The sequence below is a fragment of the Aythya ferina genome, assembly GCF_964211825.1.
Source record: "Aythya ferina genome assembly, chromosome: 6".
In the NCBI taxonomy this organism is placed as follows: domain Eukaryota; kingdom Metazoa; phylum Chordata; class Aves; order Anseriformes; family Anatidae; genus Aythya; species Aythya ferina.
This window is the reverse complement of record NC_140303.1, coordinates 28,214,121-28,238,298: the sequence shown is the minus strand read 5'-3', so window position 1 is coordinate 28,238,298 and position 24,178 is coordinate 28,214,121. Positions and strand designations below refer to the sequence as shown.

Genomic DNA, 24,178 nt, shown 5'->3' with positions numbered 1-24,178 from the left:
CACTTTTTAAGCAATAGCTGCATCTTTTACTTTGAGCTGAACAGATATCTCACTATATCCAAAACTGTGTGTTTAAACATATTTTACTCTTCATGCCTATATAACAACAATATTTTGACAATGTAATTCGTCAGTAGCGTCCTCCTGTTAAGAGCTATCATCTTTAATCTGAACAAGTGATACAAATCTTAAGTACTCATAACCCTCTTGACTTCTTCATCGAAGATCATCTTACGTAGCCTTCACACCTGCCATTTCTCTGGCATTTTCCTCCACAGTATCCATTTGATGCTCATTAGGTTTTCAAGTTATTTTCCCAGCTTTTTAACTGTGTGTGCAATCTTGTATTCTAAATAAGGTTGTTTATCCCCCATGTGTTTCAGTGAGTATTTTGGTAACAGTACACATGCAGGCGATATATTTGTCCTACACATCTTTGTCCCAGCATTCTGCAGTTCCTTCCCACTCGTGCCTGAAAATTGGAGTACACAATTTTTTTCCTTCATCTCATCATTGTTGTTGTATTTTTTTTTTACCCTCTAGCATTTTTAGAACATAACATATTTTCAAGTAAGTAGTGTTAATTATGTAACAGCAATTTATCTCAGATAAGATCTTTTATTTTTGTTGCAATTTTACAATTAGAATCTAGAAAATTTCAGGCTTTGAACCCTGCCTTTTATGTCAAGTTGTCTGCCCACAACTGATGAGTATAAGTATCTTATTTGCCTCAGAAAAGGAAGTGAAAAAAGTGCCATCTGCAAATTTATTGGGAATTGAAGTATCTTGGAAGTATGACTGAAGGAATAGATCATGGAGAAGTCAAAATATTATAGTCAAAGTGTTGACCTATAATAGTGACCACAGAGTACTTTGATTCAACATTTTAAGAATCATGAACAAAGAACATTAAGACCAAAAGCAGATCTTGCTTTAGGTACACCAGGATAAGGCAACTGGCCAGTGTCTGATGGGCAGAGACTTGTATGGCAGGAACCTATACAAAGTCTTTTTGCTCGTGCATCAAAATCCATCATGGTTCTTTGAAAGGTCAGCAAGCATGCGGATAAGGAAAAGCCAATTCATATATACTGCTTGGATGTCTAAAAAGATGGATGTCTGGAACTTGTGCTGTTCAACACACCAATGACAGATCTCGAAGAAATTAATTGTTAGGTGACAAAATTTGTCAGTACAATAGAACTGGAAAAGGTTTGTAAAAGGACAATGGGGATCATCAGATATATAGAATGGCTTCTGTACAAAGTGGTTCTTCATATAGTGTAAAATTAATGCAGAGAAATCCTTGCTGCAGGATGTTGTGGATAGGTTCAAGGACAGGCTAGGCAAGTTCAAGGAAGTGTAATTAATTGAAGTTTATTAAATAGACAGAAACAACCTCTAGTTGAGCTACCGTAAGCTAGAAATGATTGGAGCTTATTCTTTCCTAGGTATCTTCTTTTTCTGTGTGTTCTGGACACATGGGACTTGATTAGATAGACCTCTTATCTGACCCTGATTTCACAGCCACTCTTATATTCTAATTTAGTTAATGCACCATGCACTTGATCCAGGTGGACGGTAGGACTTCACATCTCCTAAATGTGCTGCTTGCATGCAACTCCCTCTTTAAAAGGACTTCACTGATATTTTTTTTGTTAGGGACCTGAAACTACTGGGGACTAGGTGCTCTATTGCTTCACTAGAAGGGCTCAATTTCTAACCTCAGTGCCAATTACCCTAGACGCTTTAGTGCTGGGCAAACAAGCAAATTTCATTCCATATTCCCTATGTGCCTTCCTACAAGTGTGGATGTTGTATCATCTCTAGGCAATGTTATGGCAGAGGCACAGAGCAAGCCTGCTAGTTTTCTCAGTACTGCTACTCTTCCCATGGGAAGAGCTGTAGCACTCTGCTTTATACATTTAATCTTATGGAAAGTACCTCTTTCCATGTTCAGCTAGCTCTCACCATCCCCTGGGATATCTGAGTGTAACAGCACTACTGCAGATCCTAGCTTAGGTATTTTGTCTGTGTTGGTAGAACACCATAACCCCTGTCTTTATGAACTTTCATGGCACTGCTGGGCTATGGAGGATATTCCTCACTCTGCTGGATCTATCCCTGTCAGAGAAGACTCTTCTCATCAAACTGATCAACTGACAAATAGACTGGATTGCCTTGAACGTCACAGTAGATTTTTCTAACTAGGTCTAACTGCTGAGCATATGCGGGAGCCAGAATAGCAGTTGCCTGCCTTTATTTCATCCTCCTCCACTGACAAAGCTAAACTAGCTGATTGTTCCCTGCCCAACAAAATCTTCTGGGCCTTTTAGCCTCCTCTATTCAAACAACTTCTAATTCTCTGAAAAAGGAGTTGTAGCCCCTGCAAGCTTGCTGGGTGGGCATGATGGAAAGGAATTGCCCCAGGTGGGTAGACCCTTGCCACATGTGTGGCTCAAAGGATACCATGTGTTACCAAGATATATATCCCCTAGGCATGTTCAGATATGTACCTTTCTAACACCAGACATTTACAGATCAGTATTCTAGTGGCATTCTACATCATACATCTAAAAAGAAGTGTAATGGCATTGACTAATTAAGAGCCTACTGTCCTTTTAAATGGGTTAGTGCTGCTAGCTTTCTGCTGATCTCCAGCAGAGCTCTCTAGAGTACAGAAAGCCCTAATGACACAAGGTCCTGATGGCCATCACTTACACCCTGGCAGTGGCAGATGCTGCTCAGCAGCACAAGAAGGCAAGTTTTGTTTCAGGACCTGCATGACTCAGGGAGGGGGAGACTTCCCATGGAAACACGGAGCCAAAGGACATGAAAGCACATTCAGTGGGTACTGTAGTGCTGTGGAGAAAATAGGTGTCTACCTGAGATGTGTTCTTCGTGCCATCAGGTTTAAATAAGTTACCAGAGTTGCGCTGAGGGAAGCGTATTTACACAGAAGGTATCAAGGTGTCTCTCTCTGCTTTCTATAGTTTTCCCCTTTTCTGCAGCATGGTGCATGGTCCATTTCCCAAGAACGGTATGTCCCAAAGCTAGTCTTCTGTATCCACCTATATTAACTGGCCTAATAACAGTTATCAACATTACTTATCTAAGATCACCCACACAGTTTCACCCACAAATCCCCATGAGTCACAGTACTCCCCCCACCCCAACTGGCAATATCAATTAATGACCTCTTGCATGGTCAGGTTTCTGAGGCCTTTGATCTTTGATGTTGAAAGTTTAAAATGGGCGTCGAGAGCTGGTTTGTGATTAGAGTTGTCTAGGGCTGGTGGGGGTGGAGGGAAAATAAAGGAGAATATGTATTTCTTACCTTATTAAATGGTCATACATGGTAGGAACTGTAGAGACCTAGTACTGACAACCCAGCTAGACTGTTCCTATTCTGTTTTTCCTTCCTCATGAAGGACTATGGTTCTTCAGCAAAAGGTAAATAACCCTGTTTTCTCTGACCCAGAAATACTTATATGAGTCATAATGTTCTAAATGTGCCTGTCAGTGTAAAACTACATGCCGATGTGAAATCCCTCTTTAGGTATCAAGGTTGTTTCAGAACAAAGTGGATGTTAATTCCTTGCAAATGTTTTGCTTTATTGTTTTTAGAAGTGGGAGTGAAGGAATCTGTGTGATTTTATTAGCACAGAGCAAATATATGACTGTTTACTTCTGATCTCATAATTGTGTCCTAGCAAGGAAAGAAAGGGAAGAACAGGAAAAGGAAGTGCAGAGATTTAAGCAATTCTGAAAAGGACAGAGAAGAAATTCGTACTTCTAGTGAGTCTGTCTCCTAAACTTCTCTGTAGTGTCTACTGGACCATCTATAATCCTCATGGAGTGGGACTTTCAGATCTATTGGAGATGCCATGGAGACTTGAAGTCTTTTGTAATTTGTCTTCCTGAGATTCTTCTCAGTTACCTTAAGAGTATTCAGGATAAGGTTATTCTGACTCAGTTATGCAAAGGGAGCTCACCTTGTAATGAACCCAAGTGGACAAAAAGCCGTAACTAAATCTTGTTCTTAAGGTTCTTTAAGGTTCTTAAAACAAATTCCTTTGTGTGTTGAAGGAGAGTAGGAGATAAGGGGGCAGAACAAGCTGAAAAATTGCTAGGAAAATGAGTATTATACAGGGCCGGTAATGAGTTTATCAAAAAGAAGAGCTGGCTAAAAGCTGTAGGAGGACAGTGACAGCTTTGCCAGTTTTATTTTTTTTTTTGTTGTTTGTTTTGTTTTGTAATCACAATTTTGAAGTTTCACAAAAATAATCTGTTATATAGAAATAATGCTTTGAGATGCTTTAAAATATACGATAACCAGAAAAGCCTCTTGCAACTCTAGAGGAGTTGCTCTCTTGTGACTCTGCCAGTCTCAGGTGAGCTCGCTTTTTAAGTTTATTTGATAAACAGTACAAATAGTCATGGAAGAGGGGGAGTAAAGGCAGTGAATAACACTGTCATAGTCAAAAGGTGTTAAAAGTAATTTACTGGAATGTGCCTATTGCCTTGTGCTCCTCTTTGTAAACAAAGCCATTAAACCTCATCCTACTGCAGCTCTGAAGTCAAATTATGAGTACAGGTCAGCAAAGTGCAAGGCAGTGTCTGGTGCACTAAGAAATCAGGACTGAATGACCAGCTGGATTATGATAGAACTCAATGATCTTGGGCAACCTTGTAAGATATATCAAGCTTAGACATCCACATTGTGGGCCATAAAATATTGTAAGAAAATTAAGACCAAGAGTAAATGGTGAGAAACTGAAACTACAATATAATGTAGGATAAGAGGAAGAAAGAGAGATGGCTTTGCTGATGTCCAAAGTCTTAGTGATAGCTAGAAATCTCTGCTAGAGAAAACTCTCCAATGGTTTCTGGAAAGCAGATTATGGTCCAGGGTATGAAGAAGGGGGAAAAATGAATCAATACACATACCCTACCCACAAAATTCCCTCCAAATCCAAATCTGGTTGTCAGTTTGAGATTAGGGGTATGTGTGGATACCCTGACTGTGCACCAGATTGAGCAGGCAGGAAGACAGGGGTACAGGACATTAGTGATCTACTCCAGGCATGAAGCAGAGTGGTGAGGAGATCCCAGATCCTACCCGTCACACTGTTTATTTACAATGGTAAATGCAAGACAAAAAAAAAAAAAAAAAAAATGTTCACCAAGAGCTGTGCTTGTGGTTACATGCAAAGGTGTCAGGATCTGGGTTTTACTATGGGGAAGTAATCATTAGCAAAGCTTTTTGTGAGCTCAGATAAGGTCAAACAGAAGGGCTGTAAGAAGTGACAGCAATGTGAAATATTTTTTGCCTTGTGATGCTTGCTTTGATTGCTGTACATTGGTGCCATCTACTGCCTGGCTTGTGGTTCTCCTTGCCTGTGTCCAATACTGACACTGAGCTATGTGTAGCAAAAATACAATATGGGTAGGAAAAGCTTTACAATCTTCCGTTGATACCCTAATGTAAAAATAACATTCATAATTACGTGTCATGATGATAGCAGCACTGATTTAAGGAGAAAAGACATGTTAATCATCCGTGCAATTTGCTAGCTTTGGAGGTAAGGAAGAAACCGTGATTGAGTGTCCCTTTGGCCTGGAGGAGATAAGAAGGAACTAACTGGCTGCCTTAACTATGTCCGAGCACTATGGCATAAGTCTTGTCTGATCCCATCGCAACACAAACAGCAGTGAGACAGTACCCCTGAGAGACAGGGGAGGGGGAACTGCAGTTTTTTGTGATGCAGACGGTATAGGGCTGCATCCCCATGATGCCTGTGCTGGGGCCTGGCACTAGTGCGTAGTCCCCAGCTCACACCGTGCAGCAGCTCTGATTGCCACCATGAGCAGGCAGCTGGGCACCTCTGAAAACTCTCTTTGTGTGCCAGGACGTCTAAGTAGTTGCTGTTTCTCTTTAGATGTCATTGTGATAACCTGCCTGTAAAGCTTTTGTGGTGATCTCTTAAGCTGCCGTTCCTGGTCAGCATGGGTAACTTCTGCAGAATTAATGCACGTAAGGGGTGACTCGATTAGCTGGTCTGAGCTGCACAGCACAGACTGCAGAATCACAGTTTACTGGACTGAGGCTTTTCCAGAAAGCTTTGTATGCAGGGAAGACAGGAGAAGGATGTTTAAGACATGAAAGTGTTTCTGGCTGTGTATCAGGTTATGCTGTCAGGGGACTGAATAGCAAACAGCTATTAATAGGCAGCTCCTCACATATGTCAGCTGCTGGCCCCTTCAGTAGCAACAGAAATTATGAAAGCTCTTTTTATCTAGCACAGTTATTCAGATAAAACTGCATGGATGTTAACTCACAGGATCCTTTATTAAGAGCTTGTATGCTATCCCAAATTCAACAACAGCAGGGGTCTGGAAGAACAGTGGAATCTGACAGAAATCCAAAAAAATAATAATAAATATGATGAGGACAGAGAGAAGCAGAAAGAACAGCTAAAACTCCTGAGGAGAAGAAGAGTCTGACATAAAACAAGAAAAATTCAACAAGGTATAACCTGTGCCTTGTATCCTCAGAAAATCCTAAGGAGGGACACTTTACAAAATTAAAGGACAATACACTTAAAATCTGAAGAGAGATGTCTTTGCATCATTTATTTTTAGTGTAATTCACTGTCTAAAGAAGTGACTGAGAGGGAGAGTCTACACCTGAATGCCAAATGACTTTGTCACTTGGGATTGCATGGTAACATCCAGATCTTGAGGAATTTGCTTTGGCTGGTAATGGTTCTCCCTTGGGTGGGACAGCTACAGGGATCAGGAGAAGTCCATCTGCTATGCTACAAGTTTTCCTCAAAAAGTAGGAATAGGGTTAATGTTTCTCTCAGGCCATGGCATTTGTTGTTCATCAAAGCTGTCAAAGTAGATATTTACTAGGGTCCTTATCACCACTGTAGTCAAGGATTTCCTCATATTCAGTATACTGTGCCCTCTTTGTGAATGTACTATTCTTATTTTACAGGCACTAGAAGCCAAAATCCTGAATCCCAAGTCTGTGACCAGCCACCAAACCGGTATCCAAAGGACAAGAGTGGTACAAGCAGCAGGAGCAAATGCCATCTCCCAACAAAACTGCCCAGAGGAAAAGACAGACACAGTGTTTGCCTGACTCACAGTTCAAGGTGATGTCTCATTTAATGACACAGTTCTCTGTTTTTACTATGCACCAGAGGTTGTCTCAAATGTTTTCAACTTGTGGTAAATGCTGACTTTTCTAACCTGTTCTCCCAAGTTTCTTTGTAACTCAGTTTCCTCTGTTTCAAATGAAGATCAATTTTCTTCATAAATATCTTAAAGCCAATTCCTTTCTGTGGAATAAACCTTTTCTAAATAAGGATGAGTATTTTTATTATTAAAGATTTTACTATTGAGAAAGAAAACAAATTAGAGAAATTTCATTCTCCTTTTAAGAGGGAAATTCTTTAGAAATTATGGAAAACTGTCTTTCTTGAGAATGCATTTCTATACAAGTTGAACATAAGTATTTTCTGAAAATATGAGAATAAAGAAAGAGAATATTTTCCCAGTGCTGTGAATCACTGGTGGCTGCCTTTCAGGAGAAGAAACTTGATTTTCCCACTGGGACCTGATCCCACGCATGACTTCTGCAAGACCAAGCATGGCCACCAACAGATACACTGTCAGAGCCAAACACAAGCCTTCAGGGGAACATGATCTGACAAGCAGCTGCCACTGCTGAAAACTTTCTTTGTAGACCCTGACATCTGGCTTCTCTGACTGCCAAGCCTGGCCTCCTCCAAGGTGCCACAGGAGATGCGTCGGTGTGGCAGGTAGGACACCAGGAGGACAAAGATCACTATTTGACGTGACTGGGAGGTAGGAGATGGGGTTGGCTGCAGACCCTTTGTGAATCCTTTTATTTTCTACTGTTTTGCTCTTGGCTTTGCATCTCTAAGTGCATTAATTGCGGTAGTGGAAGAAGAGAAAGGTGAAAGAAAGTAATGGTAAGGTTTACACCAAAACTTCTAATCTGGATTTGTCTATTCAGAAGGCTGAGATAAATTTATGTGGCTTCAAACCCAAGTGCCTACTGCATCTGAAGAGATATGCACATCAGTATTGAAGGTGACAGCAGAAAGAAGGAGGGAGATGGGGCAAGCAGTTGTGCATTAACGATATGTGAGGCTCAACAGTGAGGATGGAAATAGAGGTTGACATAGTGGTGGTCTGTTGAACCACGCTAGATGTTATGGAGCTGGGAACTGGAGGCTCGCCTGGGAGGAAGACAGGGTGAAGGGAAGTTCATATTGTTATGCGCGGTGCGACCACATCATCACAGTGAAAACAAGGTGTTTGTTTGCTATGGCTTGCCAACTGCTGGCTGTCCAGGGAGGGAGGGAAAGACTGAGGTGACCCAGTCTTTGAAAGCAGAGTTTTTTATTTCTTCCTCTGAAGTATCAGGTCCCAGAGTGGGAGGCAGGCTGGGTAACTCATTTAAGCGAGGACAGCACTTTGTGTTGCCTCTTGGCACTTTACAAATATCTGTTATCCAAAAAGTTTAAGTGGTTCTTTGCTTTATAATAATTTTTGCATATAATTGACTGAACTGCTTTGTTTAAAACTTGGCTCCTACCTAGACCTCAGTGAGGAAAAGAAATTGCTTGAATTTAAATGCTCCCCTGTTTATAATCCAAGCACTGCAACATGGAGCCATTGCGTGAGAACTGGGAAGTGAACCTGACTACAAGCCAGCTCCTCACAAATGTGAAACAAATGTCAGCATTTCATTATCTGGGACAAAAATGTAAAGCAAACAGCTACAGAGAAAGTTCAATATTTACCCTATCTCACTGAAGAATGGAAGTATTCCTAGAAATGCATAAGAGTATCTTTCTTATAAATATTTTAGCTTGCGGGTCTGTAGCAGAAATCTTTTATATCCCGTATTGATAGCTACCTCCAGTAATTATGTTAATAGTAAACTTTTTAAATCCACCACGAGGTGGCAGAGTTGGACTTAGAACAATTACATTTTTGTGTAAACTTTTGACATTGAAACTTCACATTATAAAAATATCTTTGTGTCCCATGAATACAAACTAACCAAACAAACAAACAAACCAATCATTAAAGATACATCTTCATGGCATGGAATTGCCCATCTGTGTAAAGCCAACCACCTTTGTCTAGACAGAGACCTAGGCACCCTTCTGAATACCTCAGGCCATGGTGGAGGGAATTGCCTGGATCGTGATGTGTAAGAGAATTCAGGAGTGGTTTGGTAGCACCTCTGTTTTTTCAGGGTTAGGCAAAGCAAGGAGCCAAGCAGCAGCAGTAGCAGCAATCTGATTTCAATATCATGCTAGAAAGGCATGATAACCCTCCACTAATAGCTAGTGTTCCCATTAAACTTCCATGGATAAGTTTACAGAAAAATTTGCATACTTCTTGGGAAGTGCTGACAATTACAGATTGTCCACGCTAAGCAGGTCCCCACAAAAACAATGTTTTCCCACAGCTTCTATGGTGTCTCCAACCCAGTAAAGTTGCTGCCTTGAGAAGTATCCTGAGAATGAGATTTCCTGGGCTTCAAAATGGTCTTCTGATTCCCAGAGTGCTAATCTCCAGCATGTTGTACACCGGGTCCCTGTAGTTTCTGCATGCCAAAATAAGGGGGGGAAATGATGGAGATACTCCACTTTTGGGAAAGAAGCTAGTGACATGCCCACATCTCTGGCAACACGGGGCAGAATTGCCTGCCTACCTTGAGCAAAATGATACTGGCCCCTGTGGGGAAATCTGGGGAAATCATACAGTTTAGGAGTGCTCTAAATCCCCATGTAGTCTCCCTTACCTGTGTGAAAAGTTGTGGTTAGGTGGCTAGAAGATAACTTAGGCCAAACTTAGTTGCTGCATCAATAGGACAGGAGACAGTTACCTTCAATAAACTTTGAGCTTTTAAAACATATTTTAAATATACATGAACACATGGAATAATGTTATGAGCATATGTACACACGTGCTATAAATTTCTGGCCAGATATACAGCCATCGGAGGTTCAAATGCCAACCTGAGCTTGTTTATCCATGTAGAGCCTTGTCTGTGCATCTCACCTTTCTAAAGCAGCTCGTTCCGCTCCTCACAGGTTTGTTGATAGGGGTTTTTTTTTTTTGCACCTTTAGTGGCAGGCTGAGACGTGATTTTCACTTTTCCGCTAGATGGCAGAATGTCATAGTTTAAATACCCGTTCTGGTCCACTAAGGAGCATCGTCTCACTGCCGGCTTTGCATTTCAACTTCCATGTGCAAACAAAACATTAAAAGCAGAATGGATATGGTGATACACTCTTCACCAACTTGTTTGAAGTGCAGCAAGCTCATTTGTTTATTTATAGAGCTTACTGTACCTCAGTCTGGCCTTTCATTATGTATGCAGTAGGGCACATGGTTCCTGAGATCATGAGATGTCGAGTACTTTGCATCTCCATAGTACTTGCACACATGCTTTGGGACTCTTTGGAGAGGAGTATGTTGGCCAAACTGCGGAGTACTACTAGTACTAGTACATCCTAGATCTGTACTACTGTACAGATCTAGGATGTGCATGCTGTGGCTCTCTGGGATTTCTGGATGCATGGCATCTCAAAAAGCCCAGCACTACTACACAAAACTGTTTGTTTGTTTTTTCCTCTCTGAACCCTAAAGAAATTGATATTACTTCCCAAGAGCTGATAACCTTCCTGGTTGTGTATTGCAGTGTTCCCCAGTACTGCTTCCCTTCACTGAACAGATCTGGGTCTTCTAAAAGTCTCAGCAATAAATTCTGCATTCCTGATGCTCCTGTGCTTGTGTGGGGTTCTCCAGGTTACAGTTCTGGATTCAAAATGCAAAGCAAACTCCACCACTGCTACCAGAGTTTTTCTGTTGCACTCAAGCACATAAATTGTTACAGGCCCCTTGAAAGATGGCCTTGAGTCACAGCACCGTTCAGCTGGGTCTAGGTTTTCTCTTCTGGAATTCGTTATTTATAATTTTAAGCAATTCTTCTGCTTGTGCTTGTGTCGTTCCCTGGGTTTAATGGGATTTTTCCTGCTGCACTTTGGTGTAAGAGAGATCAGAGTGAGCACTGTGGACTTCTCCCCTACCAGGTTTCCTGTAGTGCTCTCCTGCCTACGCAGTCTGTGCTGAGGAAGTAAATTAGCTGTTTGAAAGTCAAGGGCTCTCCACCTAAAACCACAGCGCAGCTGATTTCAAATGCCCAGATCAAACAGCAACGGGGGTGCGAGCTCTGTTAGTCGTGCACAGCCACTGCCACCCGAAATTTCACTTCTGAAGGGACATGTGAGAGCTTTACATAGAGAGACAAATAACCAGTGGATGTGGTTAGTGTCTGGAAGTGTCAGCTCCATCACATGCAGGTCCCTCAGCAATGGGGGCCTTTTAACAGCCAGAACGAGGTGTGATGTACTCACACCTCTCTCTATCTGTTTTCCTAAGTCTGGTGCAAGTCTTTCAAACTTTCACTTGGGAGGATCGATGCTTCCTAATAGGTTTTCAAAGGCATGGAGTGATCTCCCACCTTTCTGCAGCCTAGGCCAGGCCCTGGGCACCTTGATGTGCTAACTGGAGCCCATTGCAGCTGGGCTGACCCCTCAGATGGCAGCAGCATTGGGCACACAAAGGTCACCCAACCTCTTATTTTTTGTAATTGATGCCCCAAGCTGGCTGTGCCCTGGAAGGTGACACTTTCTCACTGCTTTGGACTTCTGATTTGAATGACTCCCGTCGTCATGGATTAGCACTGACTGGACACAGCAGTCAGGAAAATCCCGCAGACCCATGCTGCTGGGAGCTCGTGCTCTCCCTTACCTCCAGCTACATGCTAATCTCTGCCGCAGACTTTGGTAGATGTCAGGCTTCCAAAGCAATTCTCCAAGTTTGTTTATTTGTTCTTTTCTCCCCCAGGATCCTACTAGTTTGCTAATGTAAAATAGGCATTTGCAGATCCATCTCTCAGGGAGGGTTTAGCTCTTCAGAGATTTGTCCAAGTCCAGCAAATGCAGCCGGGTGGAAATACCTCATATTCCCCAGACGTAGCCTTTTTTACAGGCTCACAGCCTGCTTCAAGCCCCTTCCCTTTTGTATCCATCTGTAATTTGTTGCATGAGACTTTTGTTGCCAAATATTGTTTTGACTACACACAAACAGAAGACCCCTAGAAACAATCCGAATTGATCTAATAGAAATGTGAAGACCTGTGACAATGAAAAGACCAGTCATAAGGCAGTGACAGGTTTTGTGAGCATAAAAAGCTTGTGACTTAAAGTCCAATACTTCATAGACTGCTGAAGTGGGAGCTTTATATCATTTCCAGCTCACTAATAGCGTTGCCAACTCTCATGATTTTATCATGAGTCTCATGATATTCTTCTTAAAAGCTCAGTTTCTGGAGTCAGGCAATTACATGAGAATCTTTTTCTCTTTTATATATATATTTTTTAACATTCTTTTCTTAGCATCAAGTTCCTAGCCCTGCTGCTTCTAAGGGGAAAGGGGTAGGAGGAAAGGAAAGATCAAAATATAAAAAGCTTTAAAACATGACCAGAGTTTGTCTTAAAGACTCAAAAAAAAAAAAAAAAAAGAGAGAGAGAGGGAGACAAAGAATGCAAACCAAAAGAGGCACGTTGATATCAGTTCTTTCCTTTTGATCTGGTGCTGTTTTTTTTTTTAAACCCAGTCTCACACTCTCATGCCCAACTCATGATTTTTGAATGCTTGGGATTGGCAATGCTATTTCAACAGACCTAATACGTATGTGTAGCACTGGAAGTCCTGTTGTGGCATTTATTTTTAGAAAAGCTATTTTAGCTCATTTGGCGCATTCTTTATAGCTCCATCTACCTTGTGTAGTTAGACTCATGGGGCCAGATCCTTTGCTGGTGCAAATTAGAGCAAGACCGATGATTTAAACCATCTGGAGATCTAGCCCATGGTGCAGTCATCTGGCTTTACTGGCAAAGGGATACAAAATATAGTCCCAATAACATTTTTTAAAACTCCATAAAATGTGCCTAAAATAGTCTTTCGCCTTTCTGAAGCAGATGTGGTATATATATAGAGCACAGAATGGAGAGCATCAGAGGGCTTTCTTGCTGCTTGTCTGAGAGGATCTCTTACTCCATCAGACCTGCCTCTGGTGGGTTTTGTGCTTTTTCTGTGCGCTGCACCACACCTGGGCTGCTGTTTCAGCATGTCTGTGCTGTGCGCTGTAAAATCCCCTTCATATGTGTGATTTCCATCCGAGGGAGTTATCTCCTGTTCCCCTTCCTTCCTAACCTTTTACCCGTGCGGTGAAATCATGCAGCTTACTACACCTCCAAAAATCCTCCGAGGCCAGGCAAGGTCAATGTAGCTTGGGGTTGGACAACTCGAGGACCACATAGGAGCTGCAGGAAGTGGTCTCAGTGACTCAGCCGATGGCCATCCTCCTGCTGGTTCAGCACTGAGCCAATGCCTCAGTGCAACAGGAGAAGGCAATGTTTGCTTGGACATCCTTCAGACAAAGTGCAAGGTGGGGACTCTGACCACTTTGTTTCCAAAAGATCCTATGAACCCATGTTGTAGGAATGAAAATTGGAGTATCCTTTCAGGAGTCTGATGTGGTCAAAGAAATGTGATTACTAGTTCAAATCTAGGAAAAGTGTATTTTTTAAAAATATGTAATTCATTTCCGGCTTTTCGTCCAGAATTTCTGCGGTAAAAGTCCCCACAGCATCACATGGAGCTCCTGAACATCACTGAACCATTCCACTTCACTGGCTGCACTTCAGGAGGCAGAGTTGCCCTTGCTGACCTATGACCAGAGTTAATTAGAGCTGTTCAGAGTTGCTCTTTGACTTGACTTTCTGTGACTGTGTTGTTGACACTGCACTAGAAGCAGGTGAGCCCCTCTCCTACTATTCAGTAATTCCAGTGACAATCACTAGAGCAAATTAAACAGCGATGCTCTTAGCCTCTGTAGTACCTTCTGCTCAGCTATCTTGGGTCACTTCATGGGAGCTGAATGCCGTGCAGCTCATAAGGACTCTCTTCAAAGTTAGTGGTAGAGACGGCAAAGGGAGACAGCAGCTTGGTTGCAAATTGTTCAATGCCCCAAAGCACGCTTGTGGCTGAAGGTGCTTGCTCCCAGGAAGACAATGTAGCCAGGAGAGCCCATTTCCTCACAAACTGCACACATGCGATGCCCAGCACTCGCTGTGGTCTTCTGAACTGCAGGTTTCGTTTGTTGTGGGCTTTTTTATGGTTCTGCCTGCGTCACTCCTTAACTGAGTTATTCTCCTACAATACAGTTTGTCCTTTCTACCTTCTGCATCAGCTCTGCCCTTTCTCTATTTCTGTATTTGTTTCGGGCTTTTGTCTACGCTCATCCAGAACTTGGTTTCATAACTTTGTTCTTTGCAGTAAACTCTTCAGATAAACTGGAGAAAACATGCACTGGCCAGAGAACATTTGGGAAGATACACAGTCTTGGGCTGTATGTAACAAACACAGGAGGTGCCAGGTGGGGAGGAACATATTATTGCAGCATAAGGAAATGTTTGCCAGGTTAAACACGTTTGTATCAGAATATTGCACATTCTTCAGATATGTTGTAGGAGGCCTACTGAGAAAAGTCCATAACAGGGCAAACTCTTGGGTTGAACCAGGATCCTGTGAGTTACCAGCCCTATTTCTGGGGTATGCTGCTGCTTGGGGACACAGGGACAGAATGACAGAAGGACTTCAAATGCTATTCTTTCTGACATTTGGAATTTATTAATAAGTCAGGGCAACTTGGCTGTATTTGCTGTTTGTCAGCACCTTGAGATGATCTCTGCAGAGAGGAATGTTGTTGTTTGGATTGATTATAATCTACATGGTCAGTACAGGGGTGTTCACACCATGAGCACCTCGCCTGGGGATGCTAAGCTCCCCTTGGGGCTGCCTGGGTGGCTGGGGGAAAACACAGCTTCTCCAAAGAGGGATTCACAGTAGCAGCTGGGTTTACTTGCTCTGACACAGCCCGTGCACAAGTCTTTCTCTGCGCTGATATGCAGGAAACAGAGCAACAGCCTCCTAAATTAGATGCTCAATGTGGTGCCCAAGATTTCTGTCATTCTCACCATGTTACAGTTAGTATTTAGGTTGTGTCATACTGTCTCTGCCAGCTGGAATAGGGGATTGTTCAGTGATACTAGAAGATTAATTGGCCCATTAATAGGTCATATTACTACAGAACCAGATGTATCCTACATTTTATATCAACATAATATCACTTTTTTTTCCCCATGTTTTATGCTAAACCATTTTGTCATTGCTGAAACCAAGGAAAGCAAGGATTAGTAAACTACATATTAGTAACATAATCTCTCATCTCCTTCATGTAAGGTTCTTACTACAGTATATTTTCTAGGATTTGTCCAGTCCAAATTTGTAAGTCTCTAGGAATAGATTTTTTTTTTTTTTTTATTGTTAGAAACACAATTTTAACCTGTTTTGGAAAACACAATTTAAATCCATGCATCAGAAACAATAAATTGAAATGAGTGAATGGTTAAAACCTACTATAAATGCATTTCAGACTTTCAGTGGAAGTTTATGAGGTTCTTGCTGGTCACCTTCTACTGATGTCATAATTCTATATATACATTAACAAATCTAAATTCTCTTCTCTATTAAATAGCTACTGCACTTATGCCAAAAGACACTTACACTGCAGTGGTGCTTAATGTGATTCTAATGTATAGGAGTTGCACATTTATCTTGTGTATAGCCACATAATCTAGCATATTATCTACCACTAAGGACTATCTCCCATCTGTTTAGCCCATGAGATAAGCACAGATCATCTCCTGTGTGTGAAGGGAGCAAATTTAGGCTCTGCTTTGTAAGTATTTGGGATCTTTCAGGAAGAAAATAATTATATAAATGTTATAGAGTTAACAGTCTCTACTTACTATCCTAAAAACCAATACAGAAAAAAAAAAAAATAAAAAAATAGAGAGAGTAATGATAAAGTTCTGTGGAAAGGTTTGATGCTGTGAATTTCAATGGAAATAACTTTTGTCTCTGTGGATGTGTAACTTTATAGCATCAGTTCCCTAAGTATATGTAAAACGTATTCTGACAGTGTACTGTTTCTTCGGTAGTCAATATGCATATTTATTTGTAAAACATATGCACACTGTCATCTGTCAAATGTTTTACATGTTACCCAATTTCAAATGAGTACAATAAAATAGCTCTGCACTGGGTTGCAGTACGTTGGTAAAAATATCAGTTTTCTTATCATAAGAGGAAGCTCAGAACCTAAATAGTGGCTGCAGTAGTGGCACCAGACCCTATCAAACAAAGTATAAAATCTTGCTGTGGTGGCAGTTCAGGTTGTGTTCCCTTCACGAGGAGCACTGAGCAGCACCCTGAGTTCAGCAGAGAGTCTGCAGAAACGGGGTATCCAAGCATTAATCATTCATTGCAATGCTTCATAAAAGAAATCTCAGTGAAAACAGAAGCAGAAAACCCAACTATTCTGAGAAGCACTTTAAAGTAGCACTAGTTTCAGCTACCAGGTATTTGCACTATCAATCAAAATATATTTATTTATCAGTTGGATCATATATTAAAGCACCAAGCTATGCAGAATAAGAGGCAGAATAGAAATATTGAAAGTATACATAACAAAAATACTAAAGCCTACACTTCCTGGAAATAATACATAAATGTCATTTGCTGACAGAAAAACAGATTGTTGTAAAAGGAACTCCAGAAATGACCTGACATCAGAATCACAATTTCCTGTGTCACAGGTTAGTGAGAAATTGCTTCTTTACAGCCTAACAATTCAAGAAATAATGACCTAACATTGTTCCACTGTGAATTGGGGCCAAGAGATATATTTTTGCAGGTAGCAACAAATAAGAACAAACCTTGCAAAGAACTAGAATGCATAAATCCCAAAGCACACCAGAGAATTCACTGGTTTTGACATAAGCAATCTATAAACAATATAACTGATTTGAAATATATTAGGCATGATTACAAACATTACTTGTCTCTTCAGCAAAAATAGGCTGACCTCTGTGGGCAGTAGCATATGAGGACTATTATTTAGGCACTGAGGGTCCTTCTGATTTCAAATGTTGATGTCCCTTGTTTATTCACCAAATGTAATGGAAATTCACATTGGTTTGGTAGAGTTTTCAGATATCTTGTGCTGTTCAGCCAGCAGTTTCATATACCTGCATCCTCACTTTTTGCTCATCATCATACGATACTAGTCAAAATTTACAGTAAAGAATGGATATGCTTGATGCCTGACTTGAGATAACTCACAGACTTCTGATTTTCAATGAATGCAGACTATCTCCATTTGAAAATTTGAGTACAGAATATTAAGAGCCCCCTTCAAAAATCTTAGCATGTATACAACTTTGCTTCTTGTTCTGCAGCCTTCGGAGATATTATCTTGAGAGAGGGGCCCTCAGTACACAAGAACTCTGAGATCTGGATGTTATGGTCATATTCTTGTTTCTAATCCTTTTATTCCTTTACAGCCTCCTGAAATTAGGACCAGTGCAATAGTTCATGTTTTTGCTGAAATGTCATCTAGAAGATTCACAGTTCCTCTGAAAGACTTAGAAAAAGTGACCTACAAAAACAGATAAGGTGAGCTATTTTCACACACTTTATATACTCCGAAAATCAGAGCAGAAGAAAGAGCTCCAAGCTCTGACAAAAGATTTCTTTTTGAGACAATGCTGTCTAGTAGCCTGAATTTGGGTCTAGGAATTGGGATGTCATGCAATACATGTACATGCAGTAGAGTACAATGTATAAAGAGCCAGACTATCCATTTTGTGTTGATAGGAATTTCTATTTTTCTGTAAAACTCAACAAATTCTCTCCACCCCTTTTGTGAATGAAAAGTTTTCTCCTTTATTTCCTTGATGAAAGGTAAATTCAGCTTCCAACAAGTCTACTTTTTATGAATTACAGACTCCAACTCTGTCAGCTGGCCAACTCCAGCCGTTTGCAGCCCTTAGTGCAATGCTGTGCACAGGTAACCCAGTTACCATTTTGTGCATCCCACTGTCTGCCCTCCTGTCCTCCCTCTAAGTGGGCAACACGCTCTAACCAACCCAGTCAACCCTGGGGAAGAACATTGTCTTCTGACCCCTCATCAAATTGAACATTTTGTCTGTGATGACCAAAGCCCGGAAGCAGCCTGGGCAGGCTGGTGTGCTGCCCTTCTCCTTTTCCAGACCCACATGCAGGTAGAGCCCCGTAGCCCATCCCCTCACTGGCAGGGGTGACTGAGACTAGAGAGACAGGGGGAAGAGGAATAAAGAATGAAAAGCTGCAAAGGACCATGAGAAAAGACTGTCCTTCAGAAAATATGCATTTTATGTTCACCTCCATGCCATAGACCAAAAATTCTGCTGTGCCAGAATTTGTTCTCTACTCCTTGTGTAAGCACATTGGACTACTTGTCTCTACAGCTGAAAATGCTGTGAGAGGCATAGACCTAGACGTGACCTTTTCATATTCAACTTTCTTTAGTTTGGGTGATGGATCTTGGAATACCTACTCTTAGGGAAAATGTACTTTTCTGCTTTAGATCTGAACTGGAGAAAGGACACCTCACCCTTCGTGAACGGGTCACGTCTGGCAAGAGCAGCTGCAAATGAGACTCTTCTTGAAAGCTGCAGGGACATGATGGGCTCTAAGCATTTTGAAGAAACTTCTGACCTTGAGCTAAGACAGGTAAGGGAGGATGTGTATATTCCTAATTCATGAAAACTGCACATTCACAATGGCTTGCTTATCATTTTACAAGCAGTAACTACAGTGTTCATAGTCATGTGAATAAGGCCCTGTTTCAGCAAGACAGTTCAGTTTGTGTTTAACATTTAATAAGAACTCACGCGTTCTTTGAAATGAAAGGTGGACTTCCAGGCCAGTTTTGCAGCAACCAAAAGTACTGCCTCCTTTGCTGATGGAAGTAGCCTTTCATAACCATAGGAAAACTTCACAGAAATTTGTGGTGTTAGATCAGTATTCCCAATGCAGCAGAAATTAAACGTGGCAAGAATGGACCCTTTGGTGCAGGAAAACAACAAAAAAAAGGTATCAGAAAATTAGCACTAATTGCACTCTTGGATACACTTTTGAGAGAGGAAAAAAAATATAGAAGGCTTAATCAAAATGTACAGTGCAGGAAAATGGCACCTGCCTCAAGGAACTTACCACTGAAGCTTTAAACAAGAGACAACATATACACTGAGGCAGATAGGAATCAAAGCTGCATATCATCCCGATGAGTATAGTCTCTTTTGCGCACAGTTACAATTTCCCCCAGGTAACAGGGCTACTTTAAAAAAAAAAAAAAAAAAAAAAAAAAAAAAAAAGGAATGTATTGTGCCAAAAAATCTTCCCCATTCTCGTAGCAAATTCTGAGTTAGCATTGCACATGACATTGTTAATTTATTAGATATCATCAAGATTAGCTATATTTTACAGATATGAAGGTGTGTTCAGACTCGGTGCAATGTTATTGACCCCAGAGCTAATACAGTTGCTTAAATCAGGGCAGAACTGATCAAGTACTGCTTTCCACTTGGACTTAAACCAGACATCATAAAGATACGAATTACATGAAACATGATTTTAGGCCTCTATCTCCTACTGATCATCCTACATGTACTTATTGTCTTCTTTCTAAAAGAGATACATATATAACCTGATTTTTTTTTCTGGTAGCTTTTACCATGTGTATCCTTTGGAATACTCGAATGAGCTTTTTAATTTATCATGTCGATCTATGAAGATTTATAGAAACAAATCCTATAGATACGAGCAGAACATAATGGAGCATCCCCCACTGTTTTTTCAACTATTTTCTTTAAATATTTCCTTTAATAAAAAAAAAATACAGTCCTCCTTCATAACAGTATCAAACATTTTAAAAGCCCCATTTGTTCATTTTCAGGCTAGTCTAGCTTCCCCTATGGTTAATCAGATTTGTTTCATTGACTTAACAGAAGTGGGATAGATCTCAGATTAGCAACCCTGGAGCTGGTGGTATGTCAATCTTTTATCATTGTGAGAGTTTTTTTTTTTTTTTTTTTTTTTAATGTTTTTAATTGTATTTAAAAACCCTATTCCCTTAGTCCAGAACTTTTTTGAATGTGTCCTCTATACGCACACACCCGTGTTACAGCAACGTATAGTAACTGTACATTGTCATATATCTTCAAATTCCTACTTGGTTTCATCCCCATCAAGTTGTACAAGAGCAGGAGGGAAGACCAGAGGGAAGAGCTGCACTTTGACCCCTTGTTCATATTTTGACTCTTTTATGTATACCAAATGTCAGTCATTCTGTCGTCTATTTAATCTCAGACACCTATGGAAGATTAACAGAGGGCAGTTCAATGAGCAGAGCAGGAGAGGAAAGGACAGATGAGCTACAGCAGTCAGATAATGTAAAAGCCAACTCAAGGTTCTCAAAAAACTCCAGCTGTCAACTGCCATCATCCTTCTACAAAAAGGAGGAGCTTCCCTTCAGGCTTGAAAACCACAATCTTCTAAAGGATTTATACATATGAATTCTAGAAAGGAAAACAGTCTTTCTTAACTATATAACTGCTCTGAATTAATCTTTTATTTCCGTCTTTTGATTTTAAAAATGATCTTGGCCAACAGTCTAGATGTGTTTGTATTTTGTAACTCTGCGGTAAGAATTGAGGATATATCTAACGTTAACCTTTTGCCAGTTCTTTTTGGTCCATCCAAAAAAATGCTGACCCACCTTCAGAGCTGGCAGGTCATCCTCCTCCAAAAAAGTGACCTGGAAATACAAGCAGGCTTTGTTTTCTGGAGATCAAAGACTTGGTTTGTTCCTTTTTTTGGTAACCAAAGCCCCTCTCTCCATGGTGGAGTGCTCTTCAGGAGTAAGTGCAATGAAACTCCTTCCTCACAGCACAAAATTCTCTGTGGACAAGGGGTAACATTGCACTGGGGAGCCAGCATGGACTGCATTCGTGCCATGGTGGCATGACACAACTTCTTTGGATGAGATAGGGGGTGCATGCCAGTGCTAGTCTTTGAGACACAAACACACAAGAAGTTGCAATGTAGGTGGTTGACAAAATAACCCGTTGCCTTGCTGTCCTCCCCAAACTACCTGAATAGAATAAATGGGATTTAGACGTGTGTGGGGAGCCAGTTGTCACTCTCAAACATCAGTCTTTAATGCCATCTAACGTTCAGACAGAAGGCACTGAAATTAGTGGCACGTTTTTAGGATTAAAATTGTGGTATTGAGCCTGGGGTCCAGTCAGGTTACATTTTGCACAGGCTAGCAGAGGAAGGTTTCTGAGTGGCATAAAGCTCATTTTCTACTTGCCCAGACCTGGGCTGTATGTCGGGCAAATCCACTGGCAAATGTTAACAGTGCCCAAGGGACTGAAAGTGAAGCTGGGGGCTGATGTGGCATGCGGTTGCCATGGAAGTGGACATAATCCTGCCAGAGTCAGATACCCCGGTGATATGGCGAGTCTCAGCTTGCTCTAGGGTACAGCACGCTGACCCTCCCCGGCAGCATCTGGTTGTGTTTTAAACTTTCGATAAATTCCATAGCCAAAGAAATCAAAACAAATCAAGTAACAAGCTCCGTCTGGCCAAAGTCCAAGTTAAAACTGCTGCATTCCTCATTGGTATTAATGTTAATGCACCAGATCGGTGCGAAAGCAAAGATATTCAGGGTGGGAGCCGGGCAATTTTTGGAGATCTAATTTTTTTTTTCCTCTCTTTGTAGCCCCGGTCCCAAAAGATGAGGATTTAAACAGATTAATGCACTCTGGCCCTGTTAGTTACTGTGCTTAGGGAACAGTCTTTAGCGAGCACTTCTCCCAGCAAAGATGTTTCAAAAGGCCCAGCCTGCCCCTTGGCCGCGGCGATGCTCGCGAACTGGGCAAGTAGCGCAAATTGCCGGCGAAAAGGGCAAGCTGGAGAAAACCACCCCAAACTCCATCCCACCCCTGCACGGGTCAGCCCGCACAAGGCCAAACTTTTATTGCTCGTCTTTTTCGGTCTGCTTTTCCCCGAAGAAGACGGGCTCGGGTGCGTTTGTTGCAGATGCCCCCCTCCTGCGGGCTATCTCACACCAAAAGCGGCACCCAGGGGAGGGACCCCGCAGCCAGTTTTCACCCCCTCGCCGGGGCTTGAGAGCTCTCCAGCCTCATCCCCGCCGAACTTCAGCCTGCGTGCGGGTCCGTACGGTTCCCTACGGGCGTGAGGGGACTGATGGGCAGCGGGGGACAGCGGGAGCCCCGGCGCAGCCCCGCACCTCGGCGGGCTGCCCCCGCCCGGCCTCCCCTCCCCTCCCCGCCCGGCCTCCGCGCCAGCCGCCGGGGCAGAGCCTCCGCTGCCGCTGCCGGGATTCGCGGCGGCTTTTGGCGAAGAGCAGAGAGAGGGGGGGAGAGGGAGAGGGAGAGAGGAGAGGCACAAAAGGGAAGGACGGAGGGAAAGTCCCTCCCACGCCCCCCTCCCCCAAGTTTATGATGGGGGTCCGGAGGAGCAGCTCCGCTCCGCAGCAACCGCTCGCCTGCTGAAAACTTGCTGCTCCGCTTTTTGGGTAAAGTTGGTGCTTATTGTGTCTTTTCATTGTGCTTTTGAATTAATTATTATTATTATTATTATTTTTTCTTTCTTTCTTTTCGTCCCCTCCCGCTTTTGGCGGAGATGCTCTGCGGGGGGGGGGGGGGGGAGGGTTGGGCAGCAATTTGGAGAGGGGGGGGTCCCCTCGCACCGGGTACCCGGGGGGTGGGGGAGAAAGGGACCGGGAGGGTCCCATCCTGTGCCTCCCCTCCCTTCTTCCCCCCCCGCAGGTGAGCGGCTGCTGCCGTGTGTCCGTGCGTCTGTCCGTCCGTCTGTCCGCCCGGGGTGGGCTCCGGGCCGTTGTTTTGTCCGGGGTGGGCAGCGGTGACAGTCCCCGCACCGGGACCGCCTGCCCCGGGGTCCCGGAGGACAGCGGGAGTCCCTAAAGCCACCGCTCACTTCGCCTTTTATTTTATTTTATTTTATTTTATTTTTTTATTACCCCCCCCCTCTCCCTTTGGCACCCCCCGGGAGGGGCAATCTTTCGACAAGTATATTTGCTGAGGAATTTAAAAAATTCCCTGCTGCAACTTGATCCCTGTGTGATGAGGAGCGGCTCGGAGAGACCCGGACTCCAATCCTATTAAGGATTTAGGGAGTTGAGAGTTTTTCCCCCGGACTCGGAGGCTCTAAAACAATCGGGGAGGAGGGGAGGGAGATGGGCTCATCTGGATGCCTTTTCTGCCTCGGGTGATTGCCATCATTTCCTGGGAAACCTGACTTTTCCAGCGCGAGGGGCTCGGGCTGCTTAGCAGTGGTCCTGCCGCCGGCTTTCCCAACATTTGCGGGATTTTATTTATTTTTATTTGTATCTTTTTTGCCCGCCCTTAGAAACTTCCCGGCACGGGATGGGACGGGGCCGCCCCGTGCCCCGCCTGCCCCGGGCGCTGCGCGCAAATCTGTGCAAAACCCGCGCAAATCTGTGCAAACCTCCGCCCTCTGCGCGGGGCCGGGCAGGGGTCCCCGCCTTCTTACAGACGCCCTCATGGTCTGTGCAGTCCCCCGGACCGGAGGCTGGCGTGTCCACCGTGGTGCACAGAGAAATGAGCATTTCATTGGCCATCGTGCATGTTATTTCTGCAGGCACGCATAAAGGGAGCAGTTGGGAAACTTTGTCCATACCCCGCCAGTCCCCTTCTCCTTTATTATTATTATTATTATTATTATTATTATTATTATTATTATTATTATTATTTTGCAATTGAGGTTGTCAGGATGCACGAGAATTTGAAAACAAGCGTTTGCCTAGCATGCTGCATAAAACAACATTTAAACAAATATTGTATTGGCATGCACTGTGGAGTTGGTGCCAAAAAAGTAAAGTAAATAAGCGATGAAATTCAAAATATACAGAAGTGGAATAGACTGATTTGTTGTAAGACTTACTGATTTGATCTGTTTGTTCTAGCTACCTTGTTGAAAAAAAAATGCTTTAAGGTCTAAACCTAATTCACTTAACTTCACTAAAAAAGAAACT

General features: G+C 42.5%; 1 protein-coding gene across 2 annotated transcripts in view; it reads left to right on the top strand.

Annotated features, from left to right (window-relative positions):
- The window catches only part of GLI2 (GLI family zinc finger 2), a 297,910-nt gene that overhangs the window by 86,420 nt on the left and 187,312 nt on the right, over window positions 1-24,178 (top strand). The window contains exons 3-6 of one of the 2 annotated variants that reach the window (XM_084523598.1): window positions 7,004-7,163; window positions 7,599-7,832; window positions 17,595-17,706; window positions 18,659-18,804. The gene's annotated coding sequence lies outside the window, so the exon portion shown is untranslated. Of the gene's footprint in view, window positions 1-7,003; window positions 7,164-7,598; window positions 7,833-17,594; window positions 17,707-18,658; window positions 18,805-22,504; window positions 22,679-24,178 lie in introns of those variants that run through there. The other variant, XM_084523599.1, reaches the window with a different exon arrangement.